The 19,588-nt window shown below is 26.8% G+C and overlaps 2 pseudogenes; both read left to right on the top strand.

Moving 5' to 3' along the window:
- Window positions 1-12,822, top strand: part of LOC112602431 — a 13,673-nt pseudogene extending 851 nt beyond the window's left edge.
- A 4,141-nt stretch (window positions 12,823-16,963) lies between these two features.
- The window catches only part of LOC112602430, a 31,348-nt pseudogene continuing 28,723 nt past the window's right edge, over window positions 16,964-19,588 (top strand).

Raw genomic sequence — 19,588 nt, 5'->3', positions numbered from 1 at the left:
CACCAGCTTCAGGAGACAAGCTTCGTAACTTATAGTTCAAAGCTGATGGTCCCATTAATTTTAATTGATCAAATAAAACTTGATAATCATTTATGTAGTGGCTTTTAAAAGTTCTGAGCAAAATAGTTTGTATTAATGTTTCGGAATAAATTTGGTATGCAATTCACTTTATTAACTCCTTTAAATCAGGTTTACTAAAATTTAAAGAACCTTTTTGATTAAGTAAATATTAAGTGACTGTTATGTAATTAATGTAGTCAATTTAAAGGATGTTATCATAGTGTATTTTGTCTCAATCTTATATCAAATTTTGCATTCAAATTACTATAATATTTAAAGTATTCATGTCTAGTAAATTATTATACAAATTATCAAATTTGAAATGATGAGAATATTATAATAACTCCTGCCTTGCATTATTTTTATTCATTGATTTCAAAACCAGTTCCTATGGAATATTTTAAAACTACTAGAATCTAAGTGAAAATTTACATCTTTAAATTTGATGTTTAAATATCCCTTATATTCAAAAATATTCCAAAACAATATAATAAATGGATTAACTTTTGAATCATTTATGTTTTCAAGTTTAAATTTTTATTTATTTTATAATTTGTCTAAAACTGCAAATATAGTCATTGAACTTTATACATACATAATTTTTGTGATAAATTTGAATTTGTAAATACATTTTTACAATAATTAAATAGGTTTTAGAATCCATTTAAAATATATATCACAGAATAAATACCATAAGGGTAACCATAAAGAGTACCAAGTATCTAATTTTAAACTGGATTATAGTATTTGCATCTATACTTAAGCTACCAAAATTGTATATTTGTTATTAGAACAAATCAATTTGATGTTAAAGGTTAGTGTACTTAATACAGTAAGTAATTTAAATAATATTTATTCAATTCACAATACAAAGTCAATGCTTAAGATACGTTTCAAAATTATATAGGCATAGCTAGTTTTTCAAGTGAACAATGCTGATTATCGGTATCAATGAAAAACAATTTAAGCTCAGGCCACTTCGATAAAAATAAATCATTCCAATAATTCAAATTTTATTTATATAGTTTAGTAGTTTTGACCAATATATAGTCACCCATAACACAATTAAACAACCAGGTAATTTACTACTAAATATATATTTAAAATCTATGTTATTTTTCCTTAAAAATTAGATTGAAATTTATTTGAAGCTTAGTAAACATTAAAATTCCTATTACCTTGTATAACTGTAAATGTGTGTTAATTATTTAATTATTTTATATATTATCTTTAATTTGATTGCATAGTAAATTTGTAACAATTTGAATTGGAAATACTGTTGTCCAGTTAATTTTAGCAAGGAATTAAAACATCACTAGTGAATGAATTTGGTTTAGAAAAGGTATGTGATATAGTATTTATAGAACTGTACAATGTCACTATTTATGCTAAAAGGTATGTTGTATTTAAATTATTTTGTATGTTTTTAACTACTTTTCATTTGATACTATAATGAAAGTTCTTATCATTCTTGATTTTTGACAATAATAAATTATTGATAATCATTATTATCTATGTAATATTAACTTTATTTATTTATCGTAACATTACATTTAATTTACTTCATTTAGGTTTTGACCAACTTCAGTTTACCGTATTTTATTACTACGTACCTTATTTTAATATGTATAGAATAAAGGTATTGTGAGATTAGGTAGTCTACTCATGACAATCAGTGTTTTTAACAGTTAAATTTAATATATCGTATATAATTTATTATAGCGTCTAGTGGATCAGTATTCCATGTTTAGTGTTCAATATCACCAAATTACTTTGCACTTCTATCTGACTACATTAATCACCCTAAAATACTCCGTAATCTAATTATTAATAATATTACACCAACAAATGAAAAACAAATTAGATAATTTATTTACTACAAAGTATAAGTATTCATCGTCCATACTTAAATATTTTGAGTATTTTTCGATTCTATTGATTATGAAAATGTCTTGTCTACCAATCATTCGATTATGTCTTATCACTATACTTAAGTTCAATTATAACTAGATAAACTTACTTAATTTATTTTACTTAATTTTATCACAACAAACTTTCAACTGTAATTTAGCATAATACATATATATTACACAGTAGGAATAAAGACAAGCATCACATTTTAAACAAACTAAACTTACACAGTGTCAATAATTACTGAACATTAATATCTGTTTAATTATTAATTTTATCTGTTTCTAAGTGATAATTTATTTTGAAGTTATACATTAGTTATATATTTTCTTTTCTTATAAACTCAACTCAGCAGAATTAAAATTTTAAACAACTTTTATGTTTTGCAATTTTATGGCTATTATATCAGGCGTACACTCACATATATTTTTATTAACTTGTTAAAATACTACCATTTAGTTTAATCAATATTGTTATTTCATTTGAAACAAATAACCTAACTACACTTTAGTTCTACAAGGAACTCAACTAGTCAGAATAATATTTAAATTAACATTTATAATTAAAATATACTTTTTGTTAATTTGAAATTAAATTATTTCAACAATAATCAAACTCCTTTGATATCAAAGATATGGCAGTGTCAACTAATATGAAATTAGTTGATATGCTAACACTGAATTTAGTTTTTAATAATTTTAAATGTTTAATGATAATGAACCAATATATTATAGGCATATCATGTTATTTAATAATAAATTAGGTACTTATGAGTTTTAAATTTATTTAGAGACAACCGTTGAAACCTTCAATAATACAAGTAAGAAAATTGCTTAAAATTACTTGCTAAAGATAATTAACCATTTATACACATAAATTATTTCCTTTATTTTTATTATCATACATATATTATGTTTTATTTTTAGATTTCAAAATATACAACTTGCACAAAACCGTCAGAGGCTTCAGTTTTAATACCAAAATTTAACCATCATAAACAACAAATACTAACTAAATTAAAATAAAATATTTTTGGTCTTTAAGATAACTGAAATATACCAAGTTTTAAAAGAACAATATTATTGCTATACATCAAAAATTGCCATTTGATGAGTCTTCATTAGTAACAACATTTAAATATTTAATAATTCTATGAATCAATAATTTTATCTTTAAAGTATAGTGCCACATAAATAATTGAAGTCATTTACAATAGATTTAATATAAAATTTAAGTCTTTTTGAATACATATACCTTATCCGTATTGTAATAGTTAAATACTATTTACACTTCAGGATATGAATTACATCCTTCTAAAAAGTCAATCAGAGCTAGGCACACCATAGTTCTTCAGATGGAATTACCTCAATTTCATCAATTCCTCCACTTTACTTAATAAACCACTCGCCAGTAGTAGTAACAACTACACCAGTAACTTTTCTGGTACTGGGGCAGCTGAAGGAACGGAAATATCATTTTTAATTGATAAATTTTAATTCTTCAACCTTTTGGGTCTTGAAGATCAACAGATGGACCACGATTTCCATGATACACCACTTGTAACGTTGAATCGGATACAACGATCGCTTTAAGGGAACGCTGTAATGCTTTTTCTTTAATTTTCTTCAAAATCTAACTAATTCCTCATAATTTAGGTTTTTAGGTTCCTATGTATTATCTGAATCACTGTAACCAACCCATTTAAGAAGAAAAATATTCCAATCTTGCCCCTATTTGTAATGTTTATTTAAAATTTTCACAGCATATTCCTCTTCTTGTTTTATTTTTTTTTAATCTGGAATAAAATACATCAATAAGTTGATAATAATATATAAAAATAGATTTATTATTTATTTTAAATATGTTTGCTGAAATTACACCAACAACTAACAACAAGGTTATGTTTTTATACATTTAACTTGTATAAACGCATTTGTCCACACAAGCATTAAAATTATACATTACATTTTCTTATTTTAAAATAAAAACAGTTAAAAAAAAACACAGTGAGTATTTATTAACGTCAAATAATTACTAATAGACATGATTTTACTTATTTTTCTTAGTTATATCAGATTTTTAAAATGATATAGATTTTATTATTAAAATAAGAAAATAAATCAACAAGATATCGAAGAAACTGAGGATAATTTATAAAATATGCAATCGATCATAGTTGAGCCAAAATTCTAAATATTTATTTGAGGAATTACAACTTATATCCAATCAATGGTTCAAAATTAACAGCATTGTACATTAAATTGTTCAAAAGTGATCCACAAGTTCAAGTGAAAATTTATAGCCTGTTAAAGTAAGATTAATTTATCAATGTTTATAAATACCAAACATTTAAACTGAGTTATAGTATTTAAACTATTTGAGTGATTTACAGCACAAATATCATACCGTTGATTTCTCAAAGTGAATAACGCAATGCAAATAAGAAAGAAACATCTGCTCAAATTAAATGTATGATGTATCAACAAAAGTCTCATGACAAAGGTATTTGATGCAAGTTTTTATTAATTTCAGTGTTATTAATGTTGTAATATAGATGTTTAATTAGATTTATGTAAGTGTAATATTTATTTTTATTTTTATTAATTATACTATTGTTATATTATGAAGTACTCCACTCATAAATTGTTGATGATAAGATATTAAGTCAAAAGTCATATTATTTATGTATAATTTGCTTAATGAAACAAATACAATAACATTTTAAACTTAATATATAATATATGTTACTACATTTTTATTATTATATATTATGATCATATAGCTCTTATAATAAAAATACATTTAATTGATATTAAGAAAAACTATTTTTAAGATTTATTTGACAATTTTTAAACTTATATTCCTATCGATTATCGAATATGGTTAAGTTAATCGTTTAAATAAAATTATTAAATCAGATGATAATTTATTTTAATAAAAGTATTTTATTGAAGTAATTATTTATTTTGCATGTTGAAAAGTTAATTTATCTCAAACTTGATAGATAACTTAATAAATAGTTTGTTTGTTACACAATTTCTATTTTATTTAAACCAGTTTATGCTATTTTCTTAAAACTATATTCTAACATGCGAAATATTTAAATAAAACTAATGCTGATTGCTCATGTTGTTTAATCAATATAAACAATAAAATATGTGCTTTAATGTATTTATTATTATTATGTTCAGATTAGTAAATTAGTGTTTAATTATATCCTAGATAAATGCGCCACTTGTCAACAGCAATACGTAACTGAACGAAGTATCAGGTATGTATTGCGTATTTCATTAAGGACTACACAGGCGAGAATAAGACAAAACGCTAAAAACTGTAGATTAGAATAATGTCCATCTATCATTTATCCATTTATCCATTATAGATCTGAAATAGAATTTGTGACTTGATTTTTTACACTTAAATGTGTTTCAGTAAACGCCATAAATTTGAAAAATTGCGACGGCGATATTGTCAAAATGTTCGATAGTACATGGAATACCTTTTGATAATAGTTTGCAAAAAGTTACAATTCGCGGTCACCCACAGACAATATAGGGAAAAAGTGTGCAAAAAATGAAAACGGGTAAAAGTCGAGTGGACGGGATATTGGAGGAGGCCCTTATATGTGCAAATCAATTATTACTTACTTGAAATTCATGTTGATTATTTACGGATAAAATTATTGGAAATAAGTGTATGACGTCGAAGTATTCAATCGGAAGATGGAAACAAAAAAATGAAATCTGAATTGAACACCGGGATAACGAGGACTGACGGCAATGGCTGTTCGTCATCTGATAATAAGTAATAACAGAAAATGGTCGAACAGAAAGCACGTTGAATGAATGCAAATTGATAATAGTGATGGTAGTAGTGGGAGATACTAACGCCAGTCTGTGAGCAAAAAAGAAAAAGTGGTAAGTGTGACAAATATATCTGGCCAGACTGGATCTACTTCAATAAAATAATGAGCAATATAATTATTGAGGAAGGACATCAAAATGTGCGTGAAACGGTTCAGAATAATTATTATATTCGCAAGAATGCGAGTTGAACAGTAACGATGTCGTTTCGCATGTAAATCTAGGTAATTTATTGGGTTTTTATTATTATAATCCAAAGTGTAAAATTTATATATAATAACTATAAAATATTTTTTTAATACCAAATATTCCTCTATCGAATGGATGTGTTTTCATGGACAAAATACGCCTTAAAAATCATTCTAGAGTAATTTTTTACAATGTTCACCATTTGTATAATAATAATAAAAACTAATATTTCACTAAGCAGTATGCATTATAATATGCAGGGTTAGAATGTGCTTTTAACAAGTGGTTTTGATTAAAACGCTTTATACATAAACGTTTAAAATGTATAATAAAAATATGTAATATTGTACCTATTATCATGTTTTTTATGAAATATACATTTTGTTTATAAATCACAGTATACAAACATGATGTAAACACAGTAGAGCCTCAATAGTCCGGACGAATTCAAACCTTACATCGTTTAGATTACCAATTCGTCTAGACTACCGAAGGGTTTTCAAGATAACCTGCTCAAATGACTAAGATATTTATTTTTAACTCTACATCTTTATATTTATTGCACTTTAAATCAAAAAAATAATAAAACTTTAATATAATGAATAAATAAAATGTTTATATTAATAGAATTGAAGTATAGTAATTATGTTAAAAAGGTGTAATGTAAACTGCGCCCGACAACTTAGCTGTACCCCGTTTGTAAAATATATAAGACTTTTAACTTATAAAGTCTCTATAATTGTACACTTTTTCAATTATATCACAGAAATTTTATTTTCGCCTAGAAACACCAACACGTTATCGAATAATTATTGCATTCTAAAATAAAAAAAAAAAACGTGAAAAGTTACAAAATTTAATTAATAAATACAATAGTGGTCAAACTCCAATTTATGAAAATGTAACAACAATATTTTATTATTTTTGATATTTGTAATTATTTTACTTTTTAAAATCATAAATTTTTTTTTAACTCTTAATTTAATTTTAATTATTCATATTATATGGTTGTAATGAATTAAGTATACATTAAAAATAATTTTGCAAAAATATAGTTATTGATTTTTAAAATTTTACTCGGGCGCAGTTTACATGTGTAATATTGGATTTATCTGTATTTTGTACGCGGTTTATAATGGCTGGATATGTTTGAATATACAAGCTTAAAATGAATCAATTTAATACTCATTAAATAATAATTAACAATGGTAAATTATGACAAAGACATATTGCTAACGCTACTAAAATATTCTATACCTGAATTCAGGTAGAAATTTTATAATTACATATATTTTTGTGCAACGAACCCAAGGTTTATTTTTTTCATATTAAATATATTTTAGAACAGAATATAAACAATTAATTAGCTTTTGATCATTTTAATTGAGTAAAATTAATTATACATAAGTTTATTTTACTTGTATTTAGTCTTATTATTCACGTTTTAAATATTTTAAATATTATTATTTATTGCATATTTGCATTATACCACATATTTTTTAATATATAAAATCATATAAGTAAATTAGTATATAATATATTAATAACTATAAATTATGTAAGTAATATAATATATAAGTAAGCTAAAACAATTTTTTTTAAAAAAAATTAAAGAGTCCCATGCTTGGTTAATATATTTTTTTTGACATATGAGACCTCATTTAACGATTTAAAAATATTTTAAATACGTAAGTATAATATGTTTTATAAAGTTTGAATTTCAAATTTTTAAAAACTCGCCAAAGTTACGAAAATTTGCAAATTATTTTGTAGATAAAAATTTATAGAATGTTCAATTTTTATAGTTAGTATAAAAAAATTAATATAAAGCTCCTTGGATAGTTCAAAGTACTTATACCCCTCATTGACACTCTTAAAAAATTCAAAAATATATAACTATAATAACATTTGTTTATACTCATTTGATGTTCAAATTTAAAAGAAATTGAATATTTTTATAAAACTAACTATTTGAATTATTTTTTTTAATAATTATAATAATTATAATTATTATTGAAAAACATTTGAGAGGATTAAAATTAATTTTTTTTAAGATTGATAGTTACACCAAAAGACTTAAATCGATTTTATCAAATACTGGAAATACTCATATACCTAGTTATATAATAATAATAAATTTACTTTGCGTAAAAATAACCATTTAAAAAAATTTATCAATTATTATCTATAGACATGTATACATATATATATTTATACTTACACAAACAAATTCGAGTTATCAGAATAATTTAAATCAAATACGCCTATTAAAGTACAATAGTACTTATAATGTACAATTAATATAATAGTATAAATTATTACATTATTTTTCGTATGGTTTAATCCAACACTAATATTAATAAAATTAGTTCATACTGTAGTAACAATAAAAATTACAACAAGAAAACATAAACATAAAATTTCGTTAAATTCTAGAAACATAAATTCAGAAACACACTTTCCAATCATTCATGTATATTTTACATTATTTTATTTTATTACTTTTATCTATTTAAATTATCAATTACACGTAAAGGTACTGGTCTAGTTGACCCTCGCCAGGAAGACAATTCCTCCGCCACTCAAGTTTAGTTGACACCCGCCACTTACTTACATCTCTTGTATTTTTAGGCGGGACTCGTTTCGCCCAGATACCCGTTTCGACCAAAGCCACTTTAGCCGTTTAAAAATTAAGTTGGCAATGGGTTTTTAATAAAAAATTTTATTATAATTCACCATCAATTATGAGTTGGTTAAATATTATATGTAATGACATCCAGACAGAAACATACATAAAAATGAATAATGTTGAAATTCAAAAAAAAAAAAAACAAAAGACAAAAAAACTAAAAAAAGACAAGAATATAATAAAAAACGTATAATTTTATATAGATTTGGGGAAATTACTAGATATTATGAATTTATTAAAAACATGTATAAAAATTTCAAAAAATAATAATTTGTAGTTTGATGACTTTTTATAAAAATGTTTGTAAAAATAATGATTTATTATTATATTATGTATATAAACTGTAAAAATAAAAATATATTAATTGTAACCGCTGGGTTACTTCTTTTTTTGTGTAACTCATGTCTTTTTTCCCTTTATGTTAACATATTTTTATTGTAAACATTTTTTTTATAGATTGTATATTTAAAAAAAAAATATATAAAAACTATATTATTTAAAAACCATTGCTAACTTAATTTTAAAACAGTTAAATTGGCTTTGGTCGAAACAGGTATCTTTGCGAAACGGGAAAGGTTGATTTTGGACGAAACGGGCTCCTGCCGTATTTTTGATGTTATAAAATGTATAATATTCTGATATACTGCAGAGTGCAGATAAAAAAGGTACGAAATCATATACGTTTATTTGTTAGACGTAAAAATAATGCTGGTCGAATACTGCCACAGCAATGGGTATTTGGTGGCATATGTCGTGAGACCAATGAGTGTTTCGTCGTATGTGTACCCGATCGGTCGAAAAATACATCATTGTCAATAATTTGCGAACGTATACGAGTTGGATCGACCATTATATCTGATTTTTGTCGAGCTTATAATAATATACAACAAATCGGCCATTAAACACATTCAACAGTAAACCACATATATAACTTTATGGATCTTATAAGTGGAGCTTATACACAGATTGTTGAGAGGATGTGGGTAGGTGCTAAATGGGGCATTAAGAAACGTATAGCCGTATAGGGACTAAGAGAAACTTCCTAGATTCTTATTTGTCAAAATTTATATGGCGAAGTAAATTAAACGGTCGCGATCCATTTAAAGACATTTTGAAGAATATAGCAGAGTTTTGGCCACCTGCATAATTTATAATTATTATTTTTTTATTTTTTTTTTATTATATTCATAATTTATTATTATTATTTTTTATATTTTATTATATTAAATTTATAATGTATTATTAATCTTACATTTTTATATAAATTATTGGTTATCGAAAATACAAAATGTAAGTGGCGGGGGTCAACTAGACCAGTACCCACGCAAATATTAAATACATACTAAATTTTATCATGCATACAAGAAATATACAAAAATTATTATTGTACATTGCATTTAAACTAAAAAAATAACTTACAAAATCAATTTAAAACTGACCGATAGAAAAATTTATTTGAACGAGAGCGTTAGTACCAAACCAGATTGCACAAATATGATGTTTATAATACGTAGGTAATAAGAAGGATAAGATAAGGCAACAATAAAACTACTTACATAGCTGTAATAAAGATTAAATGATATACGAGTAATAAAATAAAAATAGAAAATGGAATTTTTTCTGTTCGTGCTAATCAAAAAAATGACATTATGGTTTGTAAATTTTGTTCGAGTTTTGTGTTAACCAAAAAATGTGTGTAAACCGAGAAAATAAAAAAAAAAATCTATCTTAAAGTATATGTATTTTTCGGGACTGAAAAATTGGTGCGTGATATCCAATTATTTGTGTTAACCAAGTTCGTGTTAGTATTATGAATATACACGATAAATAGGATATTAAATTACTGACCGTCAATAAAATGGTTCATACCCGCTTTGCCGAATCCCAATTCGCCATCAAATATACCAGTTTTAAATTTTTTTTTAAAATATTCCCTATTCGCCGACAGCCTAGTTTGCCAACGTCTCGATTCGCTGACAAATTATTAATAAAGTTTCAATTTTTCCAATTCGCCGATGGTTGATAATGATTTTATCGAAAACGGATAAGATAGTGATAATATTACTATGGTATATTATCGATATAAGTTAAATGTTTAAATGTTTTTCCACACATTTAAATATAAAATCCACATATAGTATAGATTGGTGAATTTAGTTCGATCCAGCCGTCTTTACAGCGAACTTTAGGATAACTATATTGAAAATTATTTTATTCTTATTACAAATTTAATTAAAAGTAGAATGGTATAAAATCAAATCTAAAAAATAACGAGATTTAGTAGTAGTCGATAATTTTATTTATCGCAATGATAGAATACGGGACACAATAGAGTATTATAAACGTATTCAAAATTGAGGCGGTCGTGCTATTTTAAAAAAATAATACCGATGTTGTATTATCGAAAAAACACGATCACCCAACACATGATGTTGAGTTAGCGAATCGTGGTTTTAGAAATAAACTAAAAGTACTTAAGTAATATTTGTAATTATTAAAAAAAAAAAAAAATAAAGAAAAATTAAAAAACTAAAAAAAGATGCATATTTAATTATATAGCGCATCAAGTTCCGAGCTACATTTATAATAACAAAATGTTATTTTTTAAATATAATTAATGTAGGAGGAACTTTCGAAAAATCCAACAAAACCAGTACCTAAAGAATTTAAAGAAATAAAGCGATCTATAATTACTTCTGGAATACAAGGTGCTACAAACTCTGAAATTGTAGATACTATTCCAGTATTTACTAGTATAAAAAGTTCCGGTTACAGAAAAAAAAAAAAAATGAAAATGATTCCCTCTTTACCGTTGAAATGATGCGATTTAACGATTAAAGGTGACTGGCGTTTTACAAACAATAGGAGAGATTTTTTATTAAGTAATTATTTTACATTATTTTAAAATTCAAATAATACCTATTTCATAAAAATATCAATAATATATATCATAAGTCGATATACAGTATTACAGTAATATATCTATTATGTGTATACATTATTTAGGTTCAGAAGGAAATTATGATAAAATAATTATATTTGGAATAGAAGGATTTTTAAAACGACTTTGTAGCAGTGAATTTGTTTTCATGGATGGTACATTTAAACCTGCCTCCAAATTATTTATGCAAATAAACACATCACACTGTTTTGTAATGGGTGTTATGGTGCCAATGGTTAGTATTAACATTTAAAAATTAATATAATAAATAAATATAATATAATAATATAAATATAATAAAATATATGCCTATTAATTCAAGGACTTATACAATTTTCATATCTATCATAGGTGATGTAGATCATAGCAGAATGATAGGTACCTATACAAATACGTTTTATAGTACGGAGAATTCAAATATGAAATTGTATTTTGCATATTTTTTTTTTTATCATCATACTGATGCATATATAACAATTCTTAACGATTGATGGATAATATTATTGTTCAAAATATATTAATTAAAATGTTGAACGATTAATTACAAAAATTATATGAAAAATTTGTTTTGAGTGTATTAATATTTAATACTATTTGTGTAGCTATCTGTCACAAAAATGTAGCTTATTTTTTTATTATATTTATATTTATATATTTAGGTTTATGCTCTTATATCGAATAAAAGCACTAATACTTATAAGAGAATGTTCAATATACCTAATTAAAAAAGCTGCTTTGAGAAATGATTTAGCTTTTAAGCCTAAAACATTTCAAATTGATTTTGAAATAGGAATGATTGATATCATTAGAGATTTATTTGGATATAACATAGAAATAAAAGGATGCCTTTTTCATTTCGGGCAATCTATATGGCGTCAATTACAGAAATTTGGATTATACACACAATGATGAAGTGAAAAAAACTGTTCGAAGAATATGTGCCTTAGCTCTGGTGCCTATCGATGAAATAGATGAGTGTTGGTCAATTATTTATGCTGAAGCACCAGTTAATGAAAGTAACTGAAAACAATATAATTATAATATTTACTCTTTTTTAGACGTTATAAAACTTATGGACAATTTGTGGATACATATTTGAATAGTAATGCATGCATGTTTGACCGGAAAATATGGAATCATTTCAACACCGATAAGACACGGACAACTAACCACCTAGAGGGTTGGCATGCAGCTTTAAACCGGAGCATAAGTCGACCAAAGCTGAACATATTTGTGTTGATAAATGAAATAAAAAATTATAGCTTCCCTTTTGTCCAAAACAATTCAAAACTTTCCAACATATTTTTAGCAGTATTAATTAAATCAAATGATATCAAACAATTCGGAAACAATGTTAGTTTAAAACTTTAAGTATATAAATTAAATGTATTGGAAAAAGGATTGACTATTTTGACGACCAAATAGTGATTTTCATGTTTACTTTTTACTTGGCTTAGTCTTAGGAGATAATTTGAGCCTCAATAGCATACTAGAATTTAGTAAGTCCTCTTCTTCAAATTATTACCTACTGTCGATTTTGTAAATGTCACAAAAATATATGCCAAGTACTTAATGAAGAAAATGTATCTTATTTGCAAAATATTGAAAATTTCTCAGATGGTAAAAATATAATGTTTAACGATACGGGTGTATACAAGGAATCTATTTTAAATTCAATTTACAATTTTCATGTTACTAAAAACTATTGTATAGATATTATGCATGACTTATTTGAGGGTGTTTGTCGATATGATATGTGCCATATCATCAAATATTTTATCAATACCATTCAAGTATTTTTTTTAAAAACTTCAAATAGTCGTAAAACTAATTTTAATTTTGGATTAATTGAAATTGAAAATATTTCTCCTGAAGTATCCGATTTGCATTTAAATAAATTTTATTTAAAAATGTTTGGCGAGGAAATGATAATATTTGTGCATTTTTTTTCTCTTATAGTTGGTGATTTCATTCTTGAAGGCGATAAGTATGGAAATTTAAAAAAAAAAAAAGAGGAAAATTAGCGTGGACGCTAAACTAGATTTGTACCATATCGTTCTGCAATGGAAAGACTTATAGACTAGGTTTAGTATGAGACACGAACACATACGACCAGCAAAATCAATATAAATAATTAAATTACAAAAAGGTATTGTTTACAAAATAATAATAACACATAATAATATTGTGTGTACGACCTGATATGAAGTGTTAGGTGATAACACAACGATGGTGCTGTAATTGACCCAGAGGGATAGCTGTGGGCGTTGATTTGGCATACAACATCTGTACTCCCGTCGAAAGTGACGAATTGGTCGACGACACCGCGTACGTCCGTACGGTGGTCGACGGTCGTATGGAGGTGATCCAAAACTGGACAACGCGAGCACAAATTGAATGTAATACTTAACGGTGTAAGATTTCACACCAAAACGTTCCACGTGAACATCCGTTGTTGCTACTCAGACGACAACAAAATTATTACGCCAGGGTTCGCACTGCTTAACGAAAAACACGTTGAACGAGCGGTGCTCAAATCGTACGGCGAAAATCGGTTGGGCGACAAAACAAAAATAATAAGTGCCGGATCAGACTAGCGTATTTTTCGGCTGCCGATAATACGCAACCGATCGGTAAACGACCGAGACATCTATAATTAACATATAAACCGCGTTATGGCGTCTAGACTAGCCGTTTCTCCGAACCGACCGAAATCGGTCTGGAATAATCCGCGCGCTGTTGCGGTTTGGTAGCGCCGTTTTTATTGGTCACCGATATACCGCTAGTCTAATCCGGCACTAAATAATTGTATAAGTATAACGGACACGGGCGGTCAAACTAAGAACACGTGGATGACGTAAATGACCACAGATCGAGGTCGCACAACAAAAATAGAACGAGCGATGGAAATAAAATAATAGTCGCGGTTTTCGGGACAAGCGGCCGGAACTCGAATCGTGGACACAAGGAAACGTGCGCGTTGAGTTCATGAGTGCGAGGACTCAGATGCACGGAATAAAATTAAAACATATTAACGGCGGTGGCGCAACGGTTTGTGACAGAAAAAAAGCATACAGCTGAAAACACAAGTTGCCAAGACGGCTGAGTATTGAGTAACGACAAAAAATGGCGGCGGGTACCAAAAGCTGGAGCACGTCAGCGACGAGACCGTTCCCCTCCGGGAGTACAACATCGACTTTTCGGCGCATCGGCGATACGTTCCAGGATAGCAAACGTTGCGACACAGGACGTGATAGTCACGTCGCGCGAAATTTGAACAAGTGATTTTGTATCCAACAATAATAATTAGGTAACTATATTATTTCCTATATTTTTAAAACTCTGTTTACTTTAAGTTTTTGACATTTTATGTGTTGTAACACTTTTTTTTCTATGTTTATAATTATACAATGACCTGTGGAAATAAAGGTTAAATAAAATATTTTTAAAGGTAACAATTTACTAATTGAAAGTGTAAACGGTGAAAAAAATTTTGAATTTTGACCGAAATAAAAATTTCATGAAAACTGTTACAATTGTACCCAGTCTCCTCTGCGGTATTATATAAAAATGTCCGAGGAAAAATGTCCAAAATCAAAAATGTCCGAAACCAAGAATGTCCTTGGTAAAATTTTCCAAAATCAAAAAATTGATTGATCGTAATATAATAAAATAAGGAACACCCTGTATCGCATTAGTTATCCATATTAAAAAAAAAACACTCTGTATGGCTGTATATTTTCTATACTATATGAATACCCAAAGATATTTATACCTATCTAATTTGTGATTGACATAATTTAACGGTTATTACGATAAGATTATCGAGATAATTTTGTTATAACGTATTATACGTCGGTAACACAGGTGGTAGGTAACACAATTATCTGTTTCAGTTCTTAATTTTTAGTTGAATCATTTCCAGCAGATTTCGACGAAATATTAGTCACGAAATGCTTAGCAGAAATGAAAGTAAGATTTATTACATTTAACTTAACTTAATGTAATTATTATTTGAATAATGTTTATAATTGTCGTTAAGAAGACGTTATCCGTGCATTTATTGTCTTCGTTTTATACACGTACAAAATAGCAAATTTTCATTCTCTGTGTGTTCGCGCAAGTTATCGGGTACGATGAAATAAAAATAGATTTTATGGCCCTAATCGCGGCTCTTTTCCTCTGGAGTCGATGGCCCTTACGATATACTATTTTGAGATCGATTGCCCGATATTAATCTCGGATTAATAGGTCAATAGTCGTCAGAAACAGCTATCTTTACGGAAATATAAAAGCCGTAAAGATTACGCATAAGATATAGCCCTACTTCGCTTAATACAGAGTCAATGACCACTATACATCGGATAATGTATTTTGGTGATGTCGGAGCCACCGGCATGACAGAAAGACACTTCACCGTGCGACACTTCTGAGGTAACAAGCTATCGTCACGTTGCCGCCTCAGACTCTGTTGCTCTTTTGATTCATTGTAAATCGTCTAAGTATGCGATCGCTTTTAACTCGTCATTTATCAAGTTCGGGTTCTTATGTGGTGCGATTGTACCTGTAACTTTGAACTTTTTACACCGTCTCGTGTTCAGAGTCATATACACACACACACACACACACATATATATATATCGTATGTCGCGGTTTCTGCATTTCGTAAAACTTAAATATATTATATAAATATATATATATTGTATCTCGCAGTCGTTTCTATATTGATGCGTGGTCGTCCCATTCACCGTTGACTTAATATACCTAATATTGTGCTTCGCATCTCCGTCGTGTACTCGTGTAACGATCAGTCGGCGTGTGTAGACTGTAAGTGCCGTCCGCTATCAAATATAAATTATATTCATAGACCTTATACTATAAGGTATAAGGTCTATGATTATATTTTAATCATTGTTTTGGTTGCCCGTCGTTGTGCCGTCGCGCACTTGAAGAACAAACAGCTGACCAGTGGCCTGAATGTCGCCGTCAATTCGTCACCTGCCATCAGCAATATCTATATTGGAACGGAGTCACGTAAATATTGTTATCTTTTATTATATACATCGAAATAGATAAGAATACTGGAGCGCGTACTACACACAAAAAAACGGTTAGCCGGTCAAAATGTTATCCCCACCGCCGTACGGCAAAAAATATTAATATAATATCTAACTATCTAAGCCATCTAAGGCATATGTAATACCAAAGAACAAGAAACAACACTCACAATATTTTTACTATAAATTTATTTAACTTTTACTTTCTGTGAATTTTATTATATTTATAATATTATTTGTTATTATATACAATATGGTTATTTCATGTGCTGCATTTGGTTGTACTAATACACAATTAAAAAGCAACAATATACAATTTCATCGGTTGGTAATTTACATAAAATAGATTTAATAATTTAAATACCTACAAATAATTTCAAGCATTTATGCATTTTAACATTAATTAATAAGCCACAATTATAGATTTCCTTTAAAACGTACTGATGTATTACAAAAATGGATTAAAAAAGTTCGAAGAAAAAATTTTGTACCATCCAAATACAGTTTTCTTTTAGTTGTGAACATACCTATACTATCTAGTGGCAGAAAAATGTTTGCTGTTGGCTTTATGATAACTATGAAAAGTACCTTGAGTGTATCGTACCAGTTACTTAATAAGTCACAAAGTCCACTGAAATTTGTTCTTACGTACAAAATGTCTCAAGACCACTTGGAGCTTTTTTTTGGATGTGTACGAGCTAGAGGTGGCTCTAACAATAATCCTAACTCAGTTCAGTTTAAGAATACTCCGAGACAGTTATTATTCACAAAAAATATTACTGTTGTAAGTGTAAATTGTTCTAACTTAGATTCCTCAGAAGGAGATGTTATAGAATTCCGTTCAGAAAAGCAAAGCTTAATTGAACCAGCTAACACTGTAAATGAGAGTGAATTAGAAATGTATTTGTGTCAGTTGGATAGTATTAATTTAGGACACTATGTCAAAGACATTTTAGATTATATTGGTGGGTATATTGTAAGAGATATACTAAATAAAATTATTTGTTCAGAATGCATTAATTTACTAGTTAAAAATAATTTTGATCATGATTATAGTCATTTAAATTTTACAACTTCTGTAAGTAGGGGGAAATTAATAAATATCTCTAATGCTGTTTCATTGATTATACAACAACTAGAAAAGTTATTCCAGGTAATAAAAAAAATGAAAAAAAACTTCATAATAGGTCAAAATTACTTATTATTGAAAGTGCTAGAAAAAGTATTTTAAATAAAAGTAAACATTTTTATTTTCCTAATTCCAATTCTACTAACGTAGATTTTGGATCGCCTAGCCACAAATACAATCTCTTTACATTAATATATCAAAAATGTATAAACATTAGAATACTGTGCTATGAAAAACAGTATAATATGAAAAAGGTATTTAAAAACCGAACATATGTAAGACAAAAATTAACAAAAATTATTTTATTTAATAATTTGCAAGTTTAATATGACATTTATTAATCTGAGAAAATAAAAGTAATTGAACAATTTATTATGTAAAAGTAATAATATTATAATTACAATTATCGAGACTGTTTCTTGCCGTACAGTGGAGGGGATAGCATCAATTGCCAGCTGTCACGACCTGACCATTTTTTTTTATTTCTGATATAGGAAGTATATATCAGTACTTATCATCTTCATTAAATCATCAAACAATATGAAAACAACCAATTCTTTGAATACATTTATCTAAGCACTTTACTTTCAAATAGTAAATATCTGTAAATAATAATTAGTAACCTTAAATAAAATGCAAAACTAAAAATTTTGTTAAAATTAATTTATAAGTAAGTAGTTAAATGAACGCATTTATATTTTTCCATTTATTGTGATATTGGTTTTTTAATTACCTATTCAAAAATGAGTTACAAAATCGCAAACGAATAACTTTTTTTAATATTATTAAATTATATATGTATAAATTTCAAAATAACATAAAAAAAATAATGGAAAATATCAAAACATTCATAACTATCTAAAAATAACTGAATATGCAAAATAGAAATTTAGATTTTGTTCTTATATAGATATTAAAAAAAAAAATTTAGATTACTTTGTTACTATGTTCTAACTAAAAATATGAAAATACTTGTGAATCTGTCTTGCAATTGAATCTTTCAAATATAAATGCAGTAGTACATTTAAAGAGACAGTTATTAAAGCACAAAAATATCAGATTATTTACATACATTAAAATTTAAACCCAATCATTGTTAAATTAAATTAATATAAACAAAATTACAAGGAAAGAATAATTAAGATGAAAAATTGATTTATAGACAGCATTAACATGTGGTCAGGGCAAATGAAGTGAGCATTGCAGTCTGCTTAAAAAGGCATAAAATAAAATATATTTAATTTATAATGTTAATTGGTAACTTTTAATTTTAACTTCGTTTTTGTGAAGTTATCACAACTAGAGTGTATACCACTTGTGTATCATGTACAAGGGAAAATTTACAACCATAAAATTCAGAAATGAATTGTGAAAATAATTTTTCAAATTAAGTTATTGAAAAAAATAAAATAAAGTTACAAAGTTTATTTTCGGAAAAGATGGTATATTTACATTTGGACAGGAAGATTTGAATCTAAACAAGTAATTTCTTTAAATTAATGTATTACACCATAAGATAATTTATACTTTTATTTTGTGCATAAAAAAATTATTAATTTAATGGTTTACTAAAATTTAAAGAACCTTTTTGATTAAGTAAATATTAAGTGACTGTTTATGTAATTCAAAATTGTTTCAATTTAAAGGATGTTGCATCCACATGTGTTTTTGTCTCACTTATATCAAATTTTGCATTCAAAATTACTACATAATATTTATAAATGTATTCATGTCTAGTAAATTGTATGG

Source organism: Melanaphis sacchari, unplaced genomic scaffold, assembly GCF_002803265.2.
Source record: "Melanaphis sacchari strain LSU unplaced genomic scaffold, SCAv2.0 Contig88_pilon_pilon, whole genome shotgun sequence".
NCBI classification, from domain to species: Eukaryota; Metazoa; Arthropoda; class Insecta; order Hemiptera; family Aphididae; genus Melanaphis; species Melanaphis sacchari.
The sequence above is the reverse complement of the archived record's forward strand: the minus strand, read 5'-3'. Positions and strand labels throughout refer to the sequence as shown.